The sequence below is a fragment of the Coenobita brevimanus genome, chromosome 95 (genome assembly GCF_032717465.1).
Source record: "Coenobita brevimanus isolate Jiangsu-jjx chromosome 95, ASM3271746v2, whole genome shotgun sequence".
NCBI lineage: Eukaryota > Metazoa > Arthropoda > Malacostraca > Decapoda > Coenobitidae > Coenobita > Coenobita brevimanus.
Genome location: NC_137048.1, coordinates 21,894,983 through 21,916,841, shown reverse-complemented (window position 1 = coordinate 21,916,841; position 21,859 = coordinate 21,894,983).

Here is a 21,859-nt window from a genome sequence, read left to right as displayed (position 1 = left end):
GTACAAGTTGAATTAACAGGGCAATCATTAAATATGAATCAAGAACCAAATACTGCTGATCTAAAAACCACACCTCACGTTTTTGTGTATCACGAGGATAAGACTGCCCCAAAATTCTCTGGCACAGACAAGGATCGCATTGATGTCATTTCATTAATCAGTCAGTGCGAACAAATGTTCATCAAGCGCCACATACTAGATGAACAAGAGAAAATTGTTATTTTTTCATCTTGCATAAGCCAGGAAAGATGTCCAGCAAGCAATTTATTGCGCTCCGATAAGCTACATCGTGCTAGGACATATGATGAATTTAAAACTGAATTTCTGAAGAAATTTTCTGGAGGTATGAACTTCTTGCCAGGTATAATTCCAGAATTACATAAAATTGTAGATCTTGTAAGGGAGCACACTACAAACCATGTGCTCAGTGAAATAACTGCTGATGTCTCCACAATCAAGAGAACCCTATTAGCTACTCTGGAGAATTCTAAGTGGATAACAGATGATGGAAAGATGTCCCCAGACCTCGTCGTGGACATCATTGGTTATGTAGCTGCCTTGTATAAATTACCTGATAGAACCCTTAAGATCGCCAAAACAATCGCGTACACCCCGGGAATGTGCTTACTAGACTTAATGAACGAGGTAGAGATGCAGTGCAGTAAAGCAGGTGTGGTCGACACACATGCACATTCTGGTAGAATCAGGGTACCTGAGACAGTATCAGCTGTGAAAACATCAACACCGACCCCAAACAGAGAACAAAATCGATCGCGACCAGAAATGAGGCAGCCCAAACAAACAAAGACGCCTAGACCTCGTTCCCACACGCCTTCCTATAGGCAGTTTCATAAGTTTTCGCGCAGCCCGAGCAGGTCTCGCGCCATAAACAACACTTCTTATGGGAAATCACCTCGTAGGTCACAGTCAAGGGATAGGTCCATTCTGTGTCATTACTGTGCAAAACCAGGATACACAAGGTATGAATGCTTTATCAAGGCAAAAGAGGATAATCAAAAGACACAAGGATTTGGTCCTTACTGTAGGCATCATAGATACCAAGGGCACTGGACCAGTGATTGCAAAACAGTAGAAAAAATTGTGTCTATGTTCAAATCGGGGGAAGACCAAGTCATGACAAAAAACGAACAAACGTAAAGAAGAACAAGGTTAAACTTCACATAGGAGGCATGTTGGGAAATGAGTGTATCTTGATACCAGCTGTATGTGAAGATCAAAACGTTTCCTTATTTTTAGATACAGGCTCTCCAGTGAACTTAATAACACATGAAGAACTAAACAGAATTCTTAAAAATAAAAAGAAAGTAACTTTTCTGGATGAAGCTGATTTAGAATTATACACAGTAGATGGTCAAGAGATTACAGTAAAAGGTATGATAAGATTAAATCTCAGTTTCACAGAAACTACAAGACCATTCTCTGCATTGTTCTATATCGTTGAAAACTTAGCAATTAAAGCTCATATGTTACTGGGCTTAAGATCCATGAGAACTGAGAACATAACTATACTCCCACAAATGAATGGAATAGACTTTGATAATGAATTCATAGAGGAAATACTTTCAGAGCCCTCACCGATTGGTAGAAGAGAGCCAAAAAGAATTGGTAATATTAAAGGCTTTAACAAAACATACACAAACAGATGAGTGTATAGATCCACTTACACCAGCAACCCCATCCTCCAGAATTAGTGACCCAGATAACAGTACTGATTTATCAATTTTTCCAGCCCATCTCACTAATGATTTGGTTATACCACCTAATTCATACATGAAGGTTACCATAAAGAGCAAATTACGGAATAGTACTGTTCTTGTCTTAGAAGAATTATGTAAAGTAAAGGGATTGTCAGTAGAAAACGCATTATGTCATACGATCGACGAAGGCTAACTCAAATATTCATTATTAATCACATGAATGGGGAAGTTCAGTTGAAGAAGGAACTTGCATAGTTAATATTGAAAATGTTTCGCCCTGTGAAGGAAATAAATATTGGTGGAGTAACAAGTGAGATCAAATCTACGGATAGAGAAAGAATAAAGAGAATTTAATTCACTCAGGTGAATTTGACGAAGAAAATGATTTGTTAACCCTGCTGGAAACACAGGGACACCGTAGCATTGCCCGGAGAACAATTAGGGTGTACTAACTTGATTAATCACATGATTAATGTGCACCCAGAAACACCACCAATTTTCGTACCAGCTTATCGCATACCACACTCCCAACGTACACTTGCAAATCAGTATGTTGATGAAATGTTAAAGCTTGGAATTATTGAGCCTTCAGTTTCTCCGTGGAACGCTCCCCTTTTCTTTTGCCCAAGAGAAATGGAGAAATGCGTGCGGTAGTAGATTACCGTAAACTAAATAATCACACCATCCCAGACAGATTTCCATGCCATTGCTAAGTGATGTTCTGCAGAATATTGGTCCTGAGAATAATATATTCTCGACCATCGATCTCCTAAACGGATACTATCAGATTCCGGTATCTCAGGAGTCACGTAAATACACTGCCTTTTCAACAAACAGAGGCCATTATCAATATACAAGAATGCCAATGGGACTGAGGACAGCCCCCGGTACGTTCCAGCGTCTTATGAATTACGTATTGTCCGGAATTTTAGGACAAGGAATATTTGTTTATCTTGACGATATTATTATCGCAACGAAGAATATTAAGGATCATCTCAGGAAATTAGACTTACTCTTACAAAAGCTTAGTGATGCTGGATTAAAAAATTAAACTTTCTAAATGCAAATTTTGCTTTAAGGAAATAAATTTCTTAGGCCACAAATTAAGTTCTGATGGTATTCACACCACTGATGACAAAATACAGGCAGTGAGAGATTTTCCTGAACCCACTACGACTGACGAAGTTAGACAATTTTTTGGTCTGGCTGGGTACTATAGGTCCTTCGTACCACAGTTCTCTCATATAGCCTTCCCTCTATTCCAACTACTCAAAAAAGATGCTGTATTCCAATGGGAAGAAGAACAAAAAAGGGCATTTAACAATCTAAAATTTAAACTAACAAATGCACCTTGTTTAGCATATCCGAATTACACGAAATCATTTCTTATTTGTACAGACGCATCAGTTAAAGGATTAGGGGCTGTACTGATGCAGGAAGATAAAAGAGGAAAGAATCAACCAATTGCATTTGCCAGCAGACAAACAAGAGGTGCGGAGAAAAATTATAGCACTACAGACTTAGAGGCACTTGCAGTGATTTTTGCATTACAAAAGTTTCGAGATTTGGTATATGGTTACGAAATCCACTTATTCACCGACCATAAACCACTGGTGGGTATGTTTAAAGAAAAACTCCTTTCTGGGAGGAGAGCAAGATGGAAATGTACAGTTGAAAACTACAATGTACAAATGCATTATATACAAGGTAAAATGAATATAGTAGCTGACGTATTATCTAGGAACCCGAACACAATTCAGGTCGCGGCGTTAGATCTCAAAGGAAATATCCCAAACCACGAGGATATCGCAAAGGCACAAAGACTTGACCCAGTATGGTCAAAAGTAATATACAAGTTAGAAAGTGGAGATGACATACAATTACCCAAACTGCATGTCCCACTTGAACAATTCACAATGGTCCATAATACATTATACAAAATTAACTCTAAACAACCAAAACGCCAAAGAAATACTAACCAGTTGGTAGTACCTAATGACATGATACCCCAAGTATTACGAATGATACACGACAGCCCACATGCAGGACACCCTGGAAAGGATAAGACATTCAACCAAGCCCAGCTATTATATTACTGGCCTTCATTACGAAGAGATATAAACAATCATATAGACAGATGCGAATCATGTGCGAAACACAAAGGATACCCAATCACACCTGCACCGATGGGTAATTACCCTGTACCACATCAACCATGGGACGTTGTCGCTGTTGATTTACTCAAGATGCCATTATCATACAATAATAACCTATACTTATTCGTAGCAACGGATCATTTTTCCCGTTATGTCATTTTAGCTCCAATTAAAGATAAGACAGCAGAGACAGTAGCAAAGGCAATAACAGATAATGTAATATGTCGCTTTACTACCCCAAAGGTATTAATAAGTGATAATGGAGGAGAATTTAATTCTGAGATCTTACAAGAAATATGTAAACAATACAACATTAAAAAGGTTAACGTTTTGGCCTATCACCCAGCATCGAATGGGTTGGTAGAGAGACAAAATAAAAAGGTATTAGATGTGCTACGACACATTCTCAGTGAAAATTATGCAAGCTGGGATGATTGGATTCCCAGAGTAGAGGCCTCCATTAATGGGTCTATAAATAAATCCATTGGTGACACACCACATTTCATTATATATGGCACAGATAAAAAATTACCATATGAGCTCCTAGAAGTTGACAGCATGCCTATATACAATTACGATGATTACTCTAAACTCCGTTTACGTGAATTCCAGGACATTCACAAAAGAGTGCAAAAACAATTAACGGTGTCCAAGGAAGAAATGACGGAAGCATTTAACAAGAAGGCAAAAGATTCACCTATCAGCTTAGGAGACATTGTTTACGGAGTCATTCATACGAGAGACAATAAATTATCCCCTAAATTTGAGGGCCCATACAGAGTAATTAACATAAAAGCAAACAAAGTTTTAATTAGGTCACTTTCAAGTGGCGAGGAAAAACAAGTTCATATTGACCATTTAAAACGAGTTTCAAGGGAATTATCACATAATTATTCAGCCTCGGATACAACCGAACAGGTGAACGTACCTCAAGAAACCAAGCAAGAACACAACAATGATTACAAAAAGAAATTAAGGTCATATACCAAACAATCGAACATAGGTGCAACTATTCCAATGAAATCTACAGTACATCATTTACGAGAATTAAATATCGATTTAAACTCCTTCTATAAATGAAATAACAGCCAACCGTAACGCACATCATCACTATCATCAACCACAGCTTTATAGGAAATTAATAGATTTTTTTTTTTCGGTAGGTTACGTTGAAGGGACTTATGCTATGGATTCTCCTATACATAGTAAGAGTATATGCGCACCTAGACCCTAAGCATATAGTACGACAAGGATGCCTCATAGCTCCAACGGCCACGACTACAATCGTCAAGGACGTCATGAGTACTGAAATAAGTCTAGATTACTTGTATGACTTACCTACTTATGTAGAAAGACTATGACGCGATGCGAACTCTGGACTTCAAGATAGGGAATTATGTTTCACAATCACATATCACCAAGGAAGTGGATGAAATGGTGGAAGTTAGCGAAATGGAAACTAGAACAGGCGAAGTCAACTATGCTCGTCATGATCCAAGATCTCCCATCTTATGGAACGGAGGTGCTGAGCGACAGGAACAACATCACACGTACTCGCCAAAAGCGCGGTTTGTTCGATCTGGGCGGCACAATTCTTGGGAACATCTTTGGATTGGCTACAGAGGATGACCTTAAAGAAATAAACAACAAATTTAATAAGATAGCTCAGGTACTAACATACCAGGATAAATTCATCACAGGACAGAACTCGGCAATGAAGACAATTGTGAAAAATCTGAAACAAGCAGAAAACGTAGCTCTCGAGAGTATAGATAAAATAAATGACTTAGAGGGCAACGTTACTCTTTTCCAGCACTTCTCCATCATCACAGAACATATTGACACGATTCTACTACAACTAGAGAACACTAGAGATCATTTCAGGGCACTTATGCAAGGAATTTCGAATGCTGGTGATGGCAAGATCACAAATGACTTACTCCCAGTTCATGAGCTACGTCAGATAGTTAGTCAAGGCATACATAAACATAAATTGAAGCCATTGTTCCGCAGTAGGGAATTTATGCAATATTACCCGTACTTGGAAGCAACACTAACACCAACATCAGTGATAGTTCATGTACCATTCATCACGGAAGACCTGTTCACAGTATACCAAATACACCCCTTCCCCTATAGAAACAACAACACTTTGGTCATCATCAACATCAACACAGACACCGAACTCATCATGGTCTCCAAGAGACGAGACACTGTCACTTTTCGCAAGTGAGTCAACGATTGAGCTAAAGTGCCGCACATCCTTACATGCTGTTCATCTTTGTCCTGCGTACATTTTCACGTTTCAGCCTACTGATACGGTCCCTTGTGAAATGGCTATCATCAGCAATAACAATATTCATCATCATTGCAACTTCACTTTTGCTCCAGATAAACTTGTACACCATCAACGCATTGGACACTGCAGTTTTTTATTTCCCTAATAACACATCAGTTTACATAGTCTGTCCAGATATACCACCATCTCATACATCAGCCTCAGGATTATACATAGCACCAGACTACTGTGCGTATTTACACCATCCATGTCTACTTTTTCCACCATCAATCACTACGCCATTATCAACCATACACACAAACATTTCCACCCACTGCCTGATATGAACTTAAACATGAGCACAAGTATTAAGCTGACTTCACCTAAGTTTGAAACTATGCAGCTGATCAATGAAACAATGAAGCCCTGGGAAGATTTGAGTTTGAGTATGTTCAACCCATATTATGTGTATAGCCAAGCACCTTCTGTCTTTATAATCATCTGCATTGTAGTTGCAGTATTGCTGTTGGCAATGCACAGAATGCATGCAAGAATTGCTAATTTGGAGTCATTGTTTAGTGGGGGGAGAGTTAACATCACAGTTAACCACCCTGAATGAAGTGTATATATTTTGTATATAGTATTAATTATATATATAAAAAAAATAAATAAAAAAAATAATAATAATAACACAAAGAAGAATGACCCATATATGACAGACCAGTACCATTATCTTTGAATGAAATATTAATAACTCTTACAATAATCTTAATTTTAAACTATTTTTATTCTTGGATGTATGCATTTCACTATAATATCCCAAGTACATACTGTATTACAGTTAAATAATTTACTTTAATGCATTTATTCCAATATGTATACAACTTATTTAAAATGTAGTATTACTGAATAATCACTATTTACTATGAATAATATATGTATACAATATTCATACAATTATGTTACTTTACAATATTATGTATTTCACTTAATTAGCTTATAAGTTCATTATAATGTGTATGTAGTATGTATTAATATATTATAACTATTAAATGTCGATGGTACGCCATTTTCGCGCGGCCGAGCAAATATAGGACTACATAATAGATAAATAGATAAATAGATAGATAGAGAGACAGATAGAAGCAGGAAGTCAAATGATGAGAAGGTGTTGTGTCTGCGAGAAGTGAGCAGCGCTAAACATGCTTACACGGAGGAAAGCTGACGACAGCGGCCAGTAAGGAGATGATGCAGTTAGCTGTCAGCAGTCCTCTCGTGAGAAAGATCTGTTGCCATGAGGAACATATGTGACACACCCCTACTACACCAGATTTTTAGAAAAGAGAGTTTAGAAGGAGACAAGCGACCCTAGAGAGAGGTCGAGACGGAGATTAGCCTTAGAACAGAAAGAGAGAGAGATAGCGAGACAGGGAGGTAGCTACCCGGGACTTATACTTTTATACCTGTTTAATATTTCCAAGACAAATAAAAATAGTCCCATACTATTCTTTACCTCTCCCGTCACTACATGACATCTGGTGGGGAAACTACTACAAGATATAAAAGCCGCTCGACCACAAGTCTAAAATATACTTCTCTACAAGTAACTACAAAGTCTTTATGACAACTGTACCAACGTTCCCACCCTCCCCTACAGCCTACCAGGTCCAGCTGACCTATGGATAGATATTACTGAATAATATGCAAAACTTAGTTGCAGGAGATTAACAAAAATTGGAGAACTAAGCTAAATATAAAAAACAGATTCCTAGATCAGATTAACAAGGTACTCTTAGCTCGAAATACTGGAAGGCGCAAATGTCAGTAAAATAAATTCATATTCACCAGACTTTAGTGTCGGAAATTTGTTTCAAGGCAATCTCTGCAGAGCCCTCCTCTCCCCATCACACACACACCCACTGGGACATTCATTTTGCAAAATGGATGTTTTTTGAATTATTTAAACACAAGAATGGCTGGCGTTTATACTTGGGATAATAATTAAGAAAACTGCCTCCTGTCCTGGGATTTCTCTTCCATTTCAATCAGGCCTTCTCCAGGAGATTGCACTGAGCTGAAAGATCTCTTAGATGAGGGATAAATAGGGCTACTGTTAACCTCTCCAATTCGAAACTCTCTCTTAAACTTTATACGAACGTCTGATGGTAGCAACAATGAAATATACCTGAAGGCACTGTAAGGAAGGTGGATGGAACGCTCGTGGCCGGGAGAGCAGGAGCTCCCGTTTCATCAGCCATCGGGACTAGCTCCTGACCACCGCCCTTTGCTGAACCTTTTCAGTGTTTCAGTGACACAAAGAGCAGGCCACCATACTCTCCTAGATAATTTCCTTTAACTGTCAGCACCAAACTATATGCACATTACACACCACACTTCCCATACTAAATTCAGCAAAATGACATCTCAACACCCAGCCTCGGAGTCTCGAGGGGTGGGGTGGGGTGGGGGGGGGAGGAATAAAAACCCTCACCATCCGCTCATCGCCCAGTGAAGACCAAGTGAGAAACATGGAACCATTGCCTCACTCCCTCTTCCTCGATTTCTGGAACATGCGTGGACTTTCCTCTAATTTTCTCTCTGTTGAACACAACCTCTCTTCCCCTGAACCTCACCTCTTCCTCGCTGAGACTCAGCTGTCTGAGACGATTGATAGCAAACCCTTCTCTGTATCCTCATACTTTCCCTATATTTACTTCAAAGCCATAGGTGACTGGGTGGCTATTATGTGTATGTACCCAACAATATATCTTACGCTCGTGTTCCTGAACTGGAATATTCTAAATTCTCTACTGTCTGCCTTCGGTTATCCTGCCGTTCTCTAAATTTATCTGTAATATATGCTTACCCCCTAATTCTGCTGACTATGAAAAACTCATTGACTATCTTAATTCTAAGGTGAAAACATCCTATCAATTTCTTCTTTCTCTGAAATCTCCATTCTACGAGATTTCAGTGTTCACCACCACCTTTGAGTCTCCTCTCCATTAACCGATCCACCTGGTGAACAATCCCAAATCTTTCTATCCTGAATGACCTAGAGCAGCTTGTACAGCACCCTACCCACATCCCTGACCATCTTGAAAAAATTTCTAACCTACTTGTCCTCTTTCTTACAACTAATCTTTCTGCTTACTCTGTTAATCGTTTCTCTCCACTGGGCTCCTCCGACCACAGCCTTATCACCTTAGTCTGTCCTATCTCTCCAGTAAGGCCTGTGGACCATCGCATAAAGCTGCTGCTGTGGAACTTTGGAGGTGATGATTGGGAGACCCCTAAGGCAGTATATTCTTTATTTTTTATTCTCCCTAGCGTGATTTAAATAATTCCCCCCCCCCAAAAAAAAAGAGTTGTCCAGGATGTTTGAACGAATTTAGGGTATTTGGGGGGGGGGGGCTGAATCCAAAAATGACATTTGTTTTGCCGAACTGGCTATAGTTTTTGAGATAATGGATACCCGTGAAATTATTATTTTACCCCAATGAGTTGGAGTACCCTGATTTGGAATCAGCAAGGCGGCCTGTGCCACACAGTGAAAACATTCCCATACCAGTGTTTACCTTACTACGTGACCTTCCATTGTCAGATTTTGATGAAAGGCAGGCCTTGGAGTGTAGCACAGGTGGTAGCAGTGGAAGTGAATATGAAGGAATGCTTTTTAATACCTAACCAGTTCTCCCAAGAAGAGCCCAGTGATCTGATACGAGACCTCAGTCTGTCAAATCAAGCATCTGAACTTTTAGCATCCAGGCTAAAAGACAGAACTGTTTAAAACCGGAAGCTAAAATAACAGTTTATCGGACAAGAGAGGAGGCACTTCTTCCTTATTTCAGCCAAGATGAAGAAATTGTATACTCCAGTGACATCCCTAGACTTCTCCTCCAAATGGGAATACCGGATTATCGACCAGAAGATTGGCTGTCTTCTATGAACTGTTCCACCAGAAGCTTGAAATGTGTTTTATTGCACAATGGTAACCGCTGTGCATCTCTTTCATTGCTTACTCAACAAAACTTAAAGAACAATATGAAAATATCAAAATGATCTTGCAGAAGCTCTGCTGTCATGAGCACCAGTGGTCAATTTGTGTGGACCTCAAGATGGTGAACTTGTTTGGGCAGCTACTGTAAGTGGATATACGAAGTATGCTTGTTTCATCTGCTTGTGGGATGGTAAAGCAAAACAAGATCTTTGGAAAAGTGACATGGTCTTCAAGGGAAAACATGACTGCAAGTGCAGCAAACATCATTAACGAGTCACTAGTTGACAGAGGAAAAATCATTCTCCCACCACAGATGACACAATTTGTTAAGACCTTGGACAAAGGTGGAGATTGCTTCAAATACATTTGTAGATAGTTCCTTTGACTGAGTATTGAAAAACTAAATGCAGGAATCTTTGATGGTCCTTAGATTCCTAAACTCATCAAAGATTCGAGTTTCACAAATTTTATTAATGATGCTGAATCTTCTGACTGGTGAAGTTATGTCTCAGTTGCCAAGAACTTCTTGGGAAACCAAAAAGCAGACATTTATAAAGAATTAGTGCAAATGTTAAAAAAATTGAGTGCTAATATGAGCATATAGGTACATTTTCTCCATAGCCACTTGGACACATTTCCACAGAATCTTGGTGATTTTATTGAGGAACAAGCGGAGAGGTTCCATCAGGGTATAAACGTGCTGAAGGAAAGGTATCGAGGCAGATAGGACAGACAGTAATGGCAGACTACTGCTGGAGCCACCAACGTGTTTGTCCTGATGGCCGACACAAAAGAAAATCGTACAAACACCGTTTTCCTATGCATCAGTTGTGATTACCTAAACCAACTTACCTACTTATTGTACTCAGTACAATGCCATTCGGTATTTCATGTGTTTCCTTTTGTATGATGGTAGACTACGCCTGACCATGAATTTTTTTGCATTTTTTTTTTCTTTTTTTTTTTTTTTTTTTGTCAATAAGGTCCTGAGACTTTCTGATCAAACTGAACGTACAATTAATTCCTGCATTAAATCTGAAATCAGTGAGATGACCAAATACATGAAAATCAGTTCAGCAAGAAATGTATGCACGTGAAAACGACAGGGGCTCTGAAGGCTGAGTGTGATGAATTCTCAAATATGGTGGCATCCATTATCTCAAAAATCAGAACCAACCTGGCAAAATTGATGCCATAGTAGTAATCAGTGCCCCAGAGTAACCCTACATTCGCTCTAATATCATTGGGAATTAAATTAGTGTTGACCTGTGGGTTTATTGCTTCCATGGCAGTGTCGATTAAGAGAGAAAAGATATAGAGGGAGTGATTGGTGTTGAGCAGTGTGGTTTTAGGAGTGAGAGTGGATGCATGGATCAGTTGTTTGGTGGAGACAGGTGTGTGAAAAGTATTTGGCTAAAGATAAGCATGTGTTTTGGGCGTTCATGGATTTAGGGTGCGTATGATAGAAGTGATAGGGAGGCTTTGTGAACTGTTCTTAGATTGTGCGGACTAGGCAGTAGGTTGTAAAAAGGAGTGAAAAGTTTTTATGCAAATAGTAAAGCATGTGTAAGAGTGGAAAGTACTGTGAGTGATTGGTTTCCTGTGAGTGTGCGGCTGTGGCAGGGATGTGTGATGTGGCCTCGGTTGTTTAAAATTTATATGGATGGTGTTGTAAGGGAGGTGAATGCGAGAGTGTCAAGTAGAGGTTTGAGTCTGGTGGATGCTGATGGTAGAGAGTGGAATCTGAGTCAGCTGCTGTTTGTGGATGATACTGCACTGGTGGCTGATTCGGGGGAAAGATTGAGACAGCTGGTAGAGGAGTTTGGAAGGGTATGTGAGAGGAGGAAATCGAGAGTGAATTAGAATTAAAGTGATGAAGTGTACGAGATTGGTAGATGGTATGAGGATCAATGTAGTTTTGAATGGTGAGTTGCTTGAGGAGGTATAGTGTTTTAAGTACTTAGTGTCACAGGTTGCTATGGATGGAAGAATATATGTTGAGGCGAAGTTTTGAATAAGTAGGAAAGGTGCTGGCAGGAATGAAAAAGTGTTTCGATGTCGTCTGCTTAGAAAGGATTTAAAGCGAAGGCTGTATGAAGGAGTAGTGGTACCAACTGCGTAATATGGGGCTGAAACATGGAAAATGGGAATAGCAGAGAGGAAGAGATTGAACGTAATAGAGATGAGGTGTCTGAGGACTATATGTGGAGTGACGCATATGGATCCAGTGAGAAATGATGAAGTGCAAAGGAGAACTGGAGTTATGCAAGAGATGGCTGATGGAGTTGAACTGAGAGTGTTGCGGTTGGTTGGGCTTATGGAGAGAATGAATGAAGAGTGACTGGTAAAAAAGATTACTGGATCTGATGTGAGAGGTGTAAGGATGAGAGGAGGACCACGAATAGCATGAATAGACAGTGTGAAGAAAGCGTTAGATGCGAGAGGGATGTCTGTAGACCAAGGAAGAGTGGATGCACGTGATAGGGATGAATGAAGAAAAACTGCGAATGCACAAATGGTGACGCGACCCCGACGGGATGTTCTCCCGCATCTGGTCTGATCAGTTGATCGGGTCAGGTGCGGGGAAGGGGATGGATGCATTATGGCGTGGCAGGGGTAAACCAGCCCTGCTGCAGATGTGCCTGGATTCCACTGCGTAATTGACTTTCGTGCAGTGTGGTGCAGTGGGGAGAGGTCCCTTCATCCCTTTGTGGCAAGGATACGGGTAAATGTGTGTGTGGATGAGTATTTTGTTGAGTGTTTCTTTCTGTCTTGGCTATCCACCTTTAGGAATGAAACAGAATAGATATATAGACATAGATACATGACGAAGAGTCATCTGGCTGTTCATTGCCCATTATGGGGGTTATTCTCTCGGGAATTGAAACGTACATTCCATTCTCTTATCGTGTGACTGATAAAAACAACCTTGGTTTAATTACGCTTCTTATAATGCTGTCCACAACAAGGAGAAGGAAAACAGAAGATACCAAAGCCCGCCCACCTCTGAATCTCATCTCTTATGTCTCTGCTCGAAACCGTGCTAACTCTTTTCTCTCTTCTGCTAAGATTAATTCAATTTGTAATAAATACTTTGAACTTTCCGATTCATAGTCTTCCCACTCCTTTTGGCATCTTTCCAAAAACGTCTCGTATAGCTTTACTTCATCCTCCTTCCCTCTTTTCTGGTCTCATGGTTCAGTAGCTGTTTCTGCAGAAAAAGCAGAACTCTTTGTTCAGACTTTTTCCTCCACTTCCACATTAGATAATTCCGGTGCTGTTTCTCTGTCACTTTCCATCTCTGACATCCTCATGATAGACACTAAAAAATTTTCAGTTGATGTACAGTCAAAGACAAAGGTCGTGTCCTGAAATTTGGTGAAAACATCTACTGAAAAGCTCAAGGTTTGCTGTGTTCTGCTTTTCGTCTTAAGGATGTTTGGTAACAGTGACATGAGTTGCCATTTGTTCCAGGTAATGAGCCTGTGGATGCGACCCTATTTTTGATAATTAGGAGAAATTATATATATATATATATATATATATATATATATATATATATATATATATATATATATATATATATATATATTAATGATCCAATTTATGTATGCTGTTGGTTTGTCCGTTTGCTACGGTAACACAGCAAAACTGGCGCATTGTATCACAATTTTTATTAGAGAAAGGGACCGTTAAAATCCCCTAACTTGAAGAATAAAATAATTTCCAGTCAAAATCGGGCCACCGGTTCCCAAGTTTCTTTGTGGGCGCTGAAGTTACCAGAACGCAGCCTCTTTGATATCGAGCGTAAATGCCGCCAAAGGTGGCCTTTAAGCAAGTACAGTATATGTAGTCGTGATTTTTCCGATTGCTAAAATCATTTGGTATTTGAATGAACAGTTTATCATCTGTTCTCTTTTTTAATACCATGCTAGGGACAATGCAATTCAGCTAGCTAAAGATATGCCCGGATTTTGGATTTACTTCTTTATAAACTTTCCCTTAGCATACGCTGGTAATAATATGATATGATTTTCATTATATCATCAAACAACATTGTTACACATGAAGATACTGTAGAGTTACTATATAATGATAATTGAATGTTTTGCTATGAGTGGCAAAATGAGTCCCACAGGGTGGAGTTCGAGCACAAAACCGAGAAGACAGAAGTCTATGCAAAACTATTCGTGTGCTTCATTCTAGGTTCAATTCATCTCTTAAGGAATAAGCACTGCTTTCAGGTGTTACTTTCCATCGTTGTGATTATTTCCTGGTCCTGTAGGGGTGTGGTAACACTAGGGCGACCAGAATGATGACTGCTGTCCATTGTGCCTTCCTCCTGAAATCGCCTGATACATCTTTCTGCAGTTCTGCTTACACTGAATATCTGCACTATCTGTTACTTATCTGCTAAATAAAGGAATATCAAGTCCTCTCTCATCCTTCCAGTCGTTGGATGTATGTTGTGTGCCCTTTCCATACCAAGGTATATATTAGGTCTGCCTGACGTTTTGTGGTAAAGTGTAAAATGTAGCAGCACGGCAGTTATCGTCTGATTGAATATGATTCACACTTCGTCTCTGGAAATGGAGGTTAAGGATTCGGAATTACATGGGTTACCGTCATCCCATCAGCAGCAGATATGAAGCTTGAAGAAAGTCAGGCTAGCCAACCACGAATTTGTAGCCGTAGTAGGGCTCTTTCAATATATATTTCTCGTGTAAAATAATGATCTTCGAACGAAACAGAGATACGACTTTGTACTTTCTGTCCTCACTGACCTCAGTAATAACAAGGCATATTGGCTTAATAGAGTCCCTCTTCTTGTCCCCAAGAATCGTGCTTCTGTGCTTACACCTCCTAGGTAAACTCTTCCACCTTTGTCTATCGACTTACATCTTTCTTTCTTGCAGGAAGTTTGCTTTCCTTCAGCCTGTCCCAAAGACCGGTGACCATTCCCATCCCTCTAACTATCCCACATTTGCTTTACCATCCTGTATTTCTTAAGTCTTTAGCAAAAAAAAATATATATATATCTTAACAATTAGAACTTTCCTTCCGATCACTAGCATGGTTTCCGTCAGGGCCGCACACTAGCGTTCTTCTTACCTTCCTTTCAGACTCCTGGCCATCCTTCTTTCGGGACTTCAGTGAAGCTTTGTCACTGAACTTGACAGCAAAGGCTTTCGATTGATTCTGGTATAATAATTTAATTTCCAGACTATTCTCTTGTGGTTTCTATCAATCTATCTGTGCTTTCATCTCTAGCTTCCTCTCTGGTCATTCAGTAGCTTGTGTTGTAGACACCCACTGCTCTTCTTCTAGAGATATCAGTAGTGGTGTTCCTCAGGCTTCTGTCCTATCACCATTTCTCTTCATTTATTTTCATCAATGACCTTCCAAACTGTACATCCCATACCCTGAAGACTCCACTTTTAGCCTTTCCATTTACTTCTCGCAACGTCCATCTCAGTAGTCAATTAAACAAACGTTAGGTGAAACTTTGTCACATCTAATGTCTGACTTGGCTCATATCTGTGATTGGTTTAAAGGTAATATTGTTTTTAATGTAACAAAAACTCAGTTCTTATATCTTTTGACCCGTCAACATTAATGTAGAACCTTCTCAAATATCCAACTCAATCCTGCATCATCTTTGAAGGTACTTGGGGTTTCACTCTCACGGGATCTATAATAGGAAGATCATATTACCTCTAAAATCGGCCTCCAAGAGATTAGGAGATGCTAACCCGACTATATGCCATCTTTTCGCCCACACAATTGACTTTACATATGGGTCTTATTTACTTCTGTGTAAAGTACAACTCTCATGTGTGGAGAGGCTCCTCACATAGAACTTTTCTCAACAAGGTGGAGTCAAAGGCTTTTCCCTTCATTAACTCTTCCTTTCCTGGCTCTCTTCAACCTCTGTCTTTTCGCCGCATTTTTGCATCTTTAGCTCTTCTCTATCATTCCATCAATGGTCATAATATGGAGGCATTAGGACCAGAAAACTGTGACTGCCGCCTCACCGAGAACAGAGTCAAGTATTTTCCCCAAATTATCCTCTGTCCCATGGTGGATGTATTTAAGTCTTTCTGGTCTTGAAAGTATGGTCAAAATGCCATCAAAGAGTAATAACTTTGCTGCCTAAGAGCAGTATAAATGGCTAACGGCTCACGTCGTAGGACCAGATGTGGCCATAAGTGTACTTTGTCCCTTTAAATAACACATTAGCCAATCCCACGCCGCCGGCAGCCATGTTGCCTCGCTGGTGGGCCTGCCAGTCCTGGATTGTCTCTACCACCGCATAGGTAGCTCCAGCCTGTAAGCGCATGGTCATGCAAATTGTAAGCCAATCACTGCATTCGTCCCTTCTCTGCACAAGGCTTCTACCTACAGTCCCACATGTAAACATTCATTCCCCGCATTCCTTATCTTGTACACAGCAACGGGTAGCATATCTCCTATTTTTTCTGGATAGTTACAGTGGTTTTGTTACTACTACACAGTCATGCATGATACCACCTGTTCTAGTGATACTGACGATGTGCAGGAATTGGTGCCGGATCAGCCTGGGCCTTCAGGGCCAAGGAAAAAGCCAGTAAATAAGAGCACATGGAAAAAAGTGAGCTCTAAAAAGCTTCATGATTCTGGATAACAAGATACCAGCCGTTCCACTGGAAATGTTGTTGTTTTTATTTTTTTAAATCTGTTTTTGGTGATATTTCTTAACATATTACTGATACCGATGTATTTATGTGCGTGCATGCCCCCCAGACATAGTGACTGGCATACATAAACATTGTCTAGGTTTTCCTCTTCAAAATTAAACAATCCCAACCTTGATGACTTTATTAGTTATGGAGTAACAATGTTATAAATGCACGAATATACTCGCCCAAAAACCCAGTAACTGCCAGTTTTCACATATTATGCACATTTTAAGAATCTATGCATGTGTACTGCTACTTGTATTGCATACACAAAAAAATCTACATGATTTTGGCTTCAAAATGGGAAAAGAAAACACACATTAATATGTTTATTAGTTTTCGAATGACAAAAGTTAAACTTTAGGCCTTCGTTTCCCATATTTTATAAATCGTCACTCACGACCTTCTGGTCTTAGACGCCTTTGTTTCCTTGATCTGTGTGCTTTCATCCCTTCACTGTTATGTCGGACAAGTAGAACCCTTCAGGCAACAAACTCTCATCCCTTTCTGTCCAACTCTATAATGTAAGAGTTACTCGTTACTCCCCATTCCTTCTTGTATGCAGCAGGTCAGCTCTGAAACTGCCTTACTCTGTCTGCATTTGCTACTGTCTGTGATCTCCAGTCTTTCGAACGCAGTGTGTCCAAGTGTCTCGAAATGAAAGCATCTTGAATTTGGCTATGTTGTCTTGTTTTTGTTTTTACTTTGAGGAAACAACATTGCAGGCTCCTGGCATTTGGTTCCTTCTCTCTTGCATAAAAAAAAGTTTCAGTACCTGTATTCACAGACAGATCCTGATCAGGCTCCTTACGGAACTACACTTTACTTAAAGCAAGAGCAGAGAGAGAGAGAGAGAGAGAGAGAGAGAGAGAGAGAGAGAGAGATTTATCTTTTACTTGGCCTTCGCGAACGGGGACGTATTCCCAGGTTGCTTTGGCGATTTCATAACGATATTCCTTAGTGATTTATTTCACACATCATACCCCGTTATCGCACTAATACATTATTGATGAAAATTATGTCAGTATTAAAACGATATTTGCATACAAGAAAATAGCAAGGTGTCTGAGTCATAGTACATCGCTCAGGATAATCTGATACGAAGTTTACCTTGTCAGCTAAATGATGGCCCCTTAGCACAGTAGGCCTATTATGCAGGAAGGGTAAGGCCAAGAATAGGAGCACGCAGATTCTTTCAATGTCCCTGGTTCTTCATGCAAACACGTAATGCAGTTTTGAGAGGGACATGATCGTAGGCATCCTGCTTTATGACAGGTGACTTACGAAGGTCACGGACATTATGAAAACAATTTGGAAGATATGAAATGGTTTAGCTGAAAAACAAATTACATAACGTAATGACGAGCAAGGTAGAAAGTTCAGGATTCCTATACTCCTATTTCTTCTGATGTATTTCGGTAATGATACAAAAAATTTGGGATACTCTTTCTTATTTGCAGTCTCTTGCTAAATAAAACGATTCTTTGCCGAGCCAGGTGTAAAAACACCAAGGAACATTAATGAATTAGAGACAGAATAGCTGGTGCTCTTTCGTGGTTTTCGTCACGAAAGAGCCACCATTGACATACTCAACCTCCTGACTCATACCGTCCATCAATCAATTGACCAACATGGAGAAACTCTTGAAGTAGCCCTTGATATTTCTAAAGCTTTCGACAGAGTGTGGCACCATTCCCTGTTGTCCAAACTCCCTTGCTATGGACTAACGTCTTTTGTTCCTCTGCTTTCCTCATATCTCAGCGACAGAAAAATAAGAGTATAAGTAGATGATGTATATTCCACTTTCCACTCAATTAACGCCGGCGTGCCGCAGGGGTCAGTTCTGGTGCCAACCCTGTTCCTGGTTCATATTAATGATCTCTTATCTGTCACCCACAATCCTATCCATTCATATACGGATGTCTCAACACTTCACAGTTCATTCGCACTCAAACACCCATTTACAAAGTCTGATATCTCTAACTCTCAAATCAGTACAGCCATCTCCATAAATCAAGACTTATTTAAGATCAAAGAATGGGGACAAAACAAACTTGTCTCATTTATTGCTAGTAAAACCAAATATATACAATTTACTAATACACAGATATTGCCAGATTCGTATATTACCTCCAGTGCTACTAAAATTCCCATCTCCAAAAGTACTGAAATTCTCTGTGTCTCATTTAACAACGCCCTCAGCTGGACCTTTCAAGTCAGATCACTTGCTACAACTGCCTCAGAGGAACTAGGATTATTGTACAGAGTCCGTAACTTTCTCACTGACGAGCAGTTAGCTATAATCTGTATGAGTCATGTGCTCTCTCAGCTTGAATATTGCTCACCTTTGTGGAATGGATGTGGAGAGGTTGCACTAAAACAACTAGACAAAATTAAGAACAAAGCTGTTGGAATTATTAATAACCCTGCTATTTTAAATATACTACCTCCCCTACAAGTAAAAAGGAATATTGCCTCCCTTGCGTTATTTTACATATATTTTTATACCTAATGTTCAAACGAAGTTGTGTCCATTGTGCCACCTCTCCATGCCTTCCCTCGTGCTACACGGACAAGTGGTAGCGCTAATGACTGGAATGTCACACAGCCATATCGCAGAACTTCTGCCTACCAGAATTCCTTTATTCCCCGAACTGCATCTCTATGGAACTCGTTTTCCCGGAGTTGTTTCCTCTCAAACTTCAACCCACGGCTTTTCAAGTCCAACTGTTACAGATATGAATGGAAGAAAACAGTAATCTGGTGTATGGATTTTTTTTTTTATTCATTTGTTTTTCCTTCCCCTGTTCTGTTATAAAATATATATATATATATATATATATATATATATATATATATATATATATATATATATATATATATATATATATATATATATTCCTAAAGCATGTTACAACCAGCAGTAGTAAACGCTGCAGTGAAACAAGACTGTCCACACTGAAACTATACACGTGAACGTTTACAGACTATTTTACATAAAACATCACTGGAAAGATAATCTTTTGTCGTTTGTTTCTTCAACAATAATTAGAAACGACACTGTCAATACTCATTTTAAACATACGTCCTAGGGTAACAATGTTAACAAAGTCACAAACACGAGAGACCGACATATAAACTAATGTGTTTGATATTTTAGAATCTGGTAGAAGAACGGACTTCTCACTGTACAATCGAGAGATATAACAATGACTGAAACGGAGAACAGTTGGGGGGTTTAGTTTAATAAAGAATCTTCACTGATTTTCCACAAGGCTTACCAATAGTGCTGTCACACAAATCCTAAATGAGGGAGAACCAACATGTTTCAATACTTAAGGCACAGCTTCAACAAAAAATCCAACAAATTGTTTCTAAGATACAGCGTGGAACGGACTTACAGACGGACGGACGGACGGACATGACCTAACCCAAAATTCCGCTTCGAGAGAAACGAAGTGAAATAACAAGTGGTAGCAAACCAAAGTATTCCATCTGTTGAATTTCGTATAGAACAGCCGAACCCCTGGAAAGAAATTTCAGTATTGTATAATTATGTTTATGCATCATCTGTTTATACAAACATACATAAGTTCATATTATACTGTATGAAAGAGAGAGAGAGAGAGAGAGAGAGAGAGAGAGAGAGAGAGAGAGAGAGAGAGAGAGAGAGAAGGGAGGGAATGAGTAAAACAAGATAAAGAAACGGGGAAATAGAAAAGTACAATACAAAAGGAAAGAGAGTTAGGAGCGAAGTGGTGTACAGGAGGTGGTCACGGGAAAACCATGTAGTGGCGAGGGAAACTTGTGGATCTAGATCTGGTCCTCCACGCGGTGTGAGTTCGTAAAGTGCAGTAGGAAGCTTTCTGCCAAGATAGTGTTTCCCACTGGTGCCATGCCGCACTCTCTTATAATCTGCACACTTTCACTATTTTATTTCGTGCACTATATATACGATGGACATGATGATAGGCTTTAAGATATAATAAGGTATGGTATTATAAGTTTGCATGGAGCTTGTTTTACTGGTGCTACACAATAATAATGATACTTTAGAGTTGCAAAGAGTACACTACACAAATGAAAACAGAAAATGGATCCTATTTGGTCCCCTCCTCTTGGAATAAAATATCTGATGAAATAACCTTGGGCCATTGTGTACGAGGGGGCCGGGTTGCGTGCCATAATCCAGCGAAACAACAATCCTTGAGAATTTCACGGGGCCATGAAATCTTTTAAGTAATCTCTGAGCCTCATTCTCTCTGCACCACCAAAGACCCTGGCACAATACCTGGACAATCATGAAATAACTAGAAGAAAAAGATGTTGGGATATATACAGTTTTCAAAAACTGTCATCCTCTATCAGGTATACAGACAAACATTTACTTGCAAATGCATAAACGGATGCATGGTAACTGCCAGCTTACAAAGCCTGGCACCAACGATCAGCTGTGTCATACACGTTCAAGCCGTGTCTTACGGTTCCTAAAAGGTAACTGATCCATATGACCGAGGAACATCACTTTCTATTACCTGAGAAATAATCCTATCCCAGCCAGTGCTTAATAAATAAATATAAGTGTGAAAGGATCTGGGATTTTAGGGCGAGAAAGTGCTTATAAAAGTAATATTGCAGTGGCTTTGGTTATGAGTGAGAGTCTGCGTATGTCATCAAGAAAATCTCGAAAGCGTGCAAACATGCAGAATCTTAGGAACGGACATAATACTGCACTCTCTGAAATGTCTGCCTTCGAGTAGGATTTAACAAGGGTTCAGGAGTGGTAGGTACACACGACAGCACTGCACCCCCAATTGGCCATGCGTCCATATACTCATCATTTAACCCTTGGAATCCTGGCTCCATCAGATAGGCCCCCCAAATTTCAGAACGTTCTGCAGCCTCACACACACAAATCTGAATGCTGTCAATTTATAAAATGGTGCAAAATCCCTGGTTGTGCACTTCTCAGCACAAAATTTATCCAT